Here is a 4,547-nt window from a genome sequence, read left to right on the forward strand (position 1 = left end):
GAAGTTACACAGAGTTCATTAATATTAACAATTGACAATTGAAGGCTCACTCATTCGGGAACATTTGCAATCAATATATATTTACGCTCATGTGCAGTCGGGATTCTTGTTGGAGAGTTTTGTTCTGATGGAGAGTTTGTCAGCGTTCTCTCTCTCTCGGTTAGAATGGATCTGTCAGAGCGACATCATAGAATGGATGTGGTTGGTCTTCGCGTTCGATGATATAATTTACTTAGCTGCAGACTAATAATTAATATCAAAGACTTGTTCTTATTCTGTCGATATCAATAGTCTAAAAGTTAACCACGTGGTATGGTTCACTTTCAGTAGAGTACTTGGTTGGTCAAACCTATGGGCCAAACTCACGATGGAGTGGAGGCCTGGTCTGTAGAAATGTAAATCAGGGGGTGTTTTATAGTACCCATAGAAAAGGCTTGTCAAATGACGCCTGGTCCTGTATGTGTCCCTGGGGGCGTGCCTATGACTGAGCTAGACTTGGTTACAGAAATATAATTCTCTCACATTAACATCAGTACATAGCATCTCAATGTATTACAAATAGCTTTATCCTTATTAATACATTTTATACAACCATGTGGATTCAGTCTCATCGCTGAGGCTATCCTGTAGACCGTTTTAGGGTAATATGGCTATATTGTCTCTTCTGAGTATCACAAAATTGTACCAAGCGGATCAGTTCGTAGCTGGAGTCTTCATCAATCTTCCATATCTTCTCCAGAACACACATGTCTCTTGGTTCTCCAATTCTATGACTTGGAAGAATTTCCTTTGTCTCTCTATGAAACATGTTGTAGTAGATTCTCCTCTTGGAATTTTTACAACCCTGGGTTGGGGGAAAATCAGGTTGGGTGATGGTACAAAGGGGAGGGGGTCAACTGTCCTTCCTGTACCCAAAGAGGCCAACGTCATGACAGCGTGATGTCTCATTTTTTAATGCTGATTTTATTTTTTTATATTTTTTTTTGGGGGGGGGGTTCATAAATCAGATGCTAAACCATAGATTGTACAATATAGCTACATCATGTCCATGCAAAGACTACGGGAGATGGACATCTACACAGTGATTCGACCGGTAAGTGGAACTGACTAAATGTAATGTTTGTTCCGTGTTGTTAACTAGCTAATCTGTTTTTTGGTATTTTCTGCTGCTGCCTAGCTGCAGACTCGTATAACTAACTAGCTAATGTTTGGCATGGTTACTAACTAGCGCTTTGTAACTAATTTATCACCCCCCCCCCCCCTATATGATGCGAGTTAGCTAACTAGCCAGCCATGCTAAACCCTATAGCCGGCCTTGTTGCGCTAACGTCGGCTAGCCAGCCATGCTAACGTCGGCTAGCCAGCCATGCTAAACCGTATAGCCGGCCTTGTTGCGCTAACGTCGGCTAGCCAGCCATGCTAACGTCGGCTAGCCAGCCATGCTAAACCCTATACCCGGCCTTGTTGCGCTAACGTTGGCTAGACAGCTATGCTAAACCCTATAGCCGGCCTTGTTGCGCTAACGTCGGCTAGACAGCTATGCTAAACCCTATAGCCGGCCTTGTTGCACAAACGTTGGCTAGCCAGCCATGCTAACGTCGGCTAGCCAGCCATGCTAAACCCTATAGCCGGCCTTGTTGCGCTAACGTCGGCTAGCCAGCCATGCTAAACCCTATAGCCGGCCTTGTTGCGCTAACGTTGGCTAGCCAGCCATGCTAACGTCGGCTAGGCAGCCATGCTAAACCCTATAGCCAGCCTTGTTGCGCTAACGTCGGCTATCCAGCCATGCTAACGTCGGCTAGCCAGCCATGCTAAACCCTATAGCCGGCCTTGTTGCGCTAACGTCGGCTAGCCAGCCATGCTAACGTCGGCTAGCCAGCCATGCTAAACCCTATAGCCGGCCTTGTTGCGCTAACGTCGGCTAGCCAGCCATGCTAACGTCGGCTAGCCAGCCATGCTAAACCCTATAGCCGGCCTTGTTGCGCTAACGTCGGCTAGCCAGCCATGCTAACGTCGGCTAGCCAGCCATGCTAAACCCTATAGCCGGCCTTGTTGCGCTAACGTCGGCTAGCCAGCCATGCTAACGTCGGCTAGCCAGCCATGCTAAACCCTATAGCCGGCCTTGTTGCGCTAACGTCGGCTAGCCAGCCATGCTAACGTCGGCTAGCCAGCCATGCTAACCCCTATAGCCGGCCTTGTTGCGCTAACGTCGGCTAGCAGCCATGCTAATGTCGGCTAGCCAGCCATGCTAAACCCTATAGCCGGCCTTGTTGCGCTAACGTCGGCTAGCCAGCCATGCTAAACCCTATAGCCGGCCTTGTTGCGCTAACGTCGGCTAGCCGTTCTTTTGAGTGTAAACTTGTCAGTATAGTTAGCTAATCATACTGTCTTCACTGTATTTTGTAACGAGGTAAATACAATTTGACAGGACTGATGAATGCTGCTGTTTTAAACTCTGACTTGTTTAGGAGTCGCTTGGGACATTATTCACATGCTGTAATATGTGAATGTTTCATTTTTATAAAAGGTTGTTTTTATAGTTTCGTAAAAATGTTAAAAACCTGAAACCAAAACTAAATGTTAAACTAGAAACTTTATCTTACACTAACTGAAATACCATGTTAAATTATTGAGCTGGTTAACTCGGTTTGTTACAGACTGACCAGAAAAATTCAAATTGACATCATCTTGAATTTATTCTAAATGGTCTTTCAAATGAAATAAATAATGATTGATATAAGCGAAAAAGGTTACTTTGTCAACTGCAGCCCACTAAAAATGGTAAAGTGTCCATTTAGCTGCGTTTACACAGGCAGCCCAATTTTGATATTTTGTCCAATTTATTGGCGAAAGATCTGATTGGTCAAAAGACCAATTTAGTGGAAACAATAATCAGAATTGGGCTGCTTGTGTAAACGCTGCCATAGGGAACAATGTTGTAGCCCACATAGGTTTGTCCATGTCTGGCTCTAGGTACTTGGTAAAAATATCCATTTAGAGTCCTTGGATAAAGACAAATGTTGCTCTAGATCAGTAATCTAAAGAATGAATGATGTTTTATTTTCCCCTTATGAACAGGCCAGTGACAGCAGCACAACCCGACGGTGCTGTTTCCCTGTGATTACGACGGTGCTGTTTCCCTGTGAATAAGACGGTGCTGTTTCCCTGTGATTACGACGGTGCTGTTTCCCTGTGAATACGACGGCGCTGTTTCCCTGTGAATACGACGGTGCTGTTTCCCTGTGAATATGACGGCGCTGTTTCCTTGTGAATACGACGGTGCTGTTTCCCTGTGAATACGACGGTGCTGTTTCCCTGTGAATACGACGGCGCTGTTTCCCTGTGAATACGACGGCGCTGTTTCCCTGTGAATACGACGGCGCTGTTTCCCTGTGAATACGACGGCGCTGTTTCCCTGTGAATACGACGGCGCTGTTTCCCTGTGAATACGACGGCGCTGTTTCCCTGTGAATACTGTCCAGGATGTGTAGGCGATGGAGCAAAAGTTACTCGACACAGCTTTCCTGAATGGAGTGGTAGCTGCTATGAATGGGATGTTTATCAAAATATTTCTTGTAGTATTTTGTTTATTAGTCCATTGTTAATATAATCCCAACAATCGTGCATGTTAGAAAATCAAGTTTTCAAGATGGAGCACTTTCAGTACAGAGCAAACAGTGATGATGACACAAATGAGAAACATTATTATAATTATTATCATATCATTAGCATCATCCCTCTCATTGGCTCTATACTATTTCCTGGTCCAGGGGATCAAAAGGACCCTCCCACTCACGATTCAACTAAGCAACTCATCATCAAATCTTTGAATTGAATAAGGTATGTGAGTGCTAAGGCAAAAAAACAACAGTGTGCATCCCTTGGGACCAGGATTGGGGAACACTGCTTTACTGAAAGTCCATCTTGAGAACTTCACTGCTGAACATTTTGGGGGATTTTATACAGGGTGAGGAAACCAAGGTGTACGTTATTTGTAATTTGATTGAACTATCCCTTGATCTGAAAAAATGTGGTATAAATAAACAATTTATTTTATAAAGGAAACTGCTCAGATCAGGGCTACTGTTATGAGATGATGATGATGATGATGATGATGATGATGATACTGCTTGACACGTGTAAAACTGATTCCCCTGAGGGTCTCCTTGTTTACTTGATTGATGAATAAAGGTCACTGATTAGTAAGGAACTCTCCTCACCTGGTTGTCCAGGTCTCAGTAAGGAACTCTCCTCACCTGGTTGTCCAGGTCTCAGTAAGGAACTCCCCTCACCTGGTTGTCTAGGTCTCAGTAAGGAACTCCCCTCACCTGGTTGTCTAGGTCTCAGTAAGGAACTCTCCTCACCTGGTTGTCTAGGTCTCAGTAAGGAACTCTCCTCACCTGGTTGTCCAGGTCTCAGTAAGGAACTCTCCTCACCTGGTTGTCTAGGTCTCAGTAAGGAACTCTCCTCACCTGGTTGTCTAGGTCTCAGTAAGGAACTCTCCTCACCTGGTTGTCTAGGTCTCAGTAAGGAACTCTCCTCACCTG

The 4,547-nt window shown here is 44.8% G+C and overlaps 1 long non-coding RNA gene across 1 annotated transcript; it reads left to right on the top strand.

The window, feature by feature from the left end:
- The first annotated feature begins 898 nt into the window (after positions 1–898).
- On the top strand, positions 899–4,210 carry LOC115197893 (uncharacterized). Its single transcript, XR_003879094.1, has 2 exons — positions 899–1,093; positions 3,079–4,210. It is a non-coding gene; the product is annotated as an uncharacterized LOC115197893 (long non-coding RNA).
- Positions 4,211–4,547: the final 337 nt, after the last annotated feature.

The sequence above is a fragment of the Salmo trutta genome, chromosome 8, assembly GCF_901001165.1.
Source record: "Salmo trutta chromosome 8, fSalTru1.1, whole genome shotgun sequence".
NCBI classification, from domain to species: Eukaryota; Metazoa; Chordata; class Actinopteri; order Salmoniformes; family Salmonidae; genus Salmo; species Salmo trutta.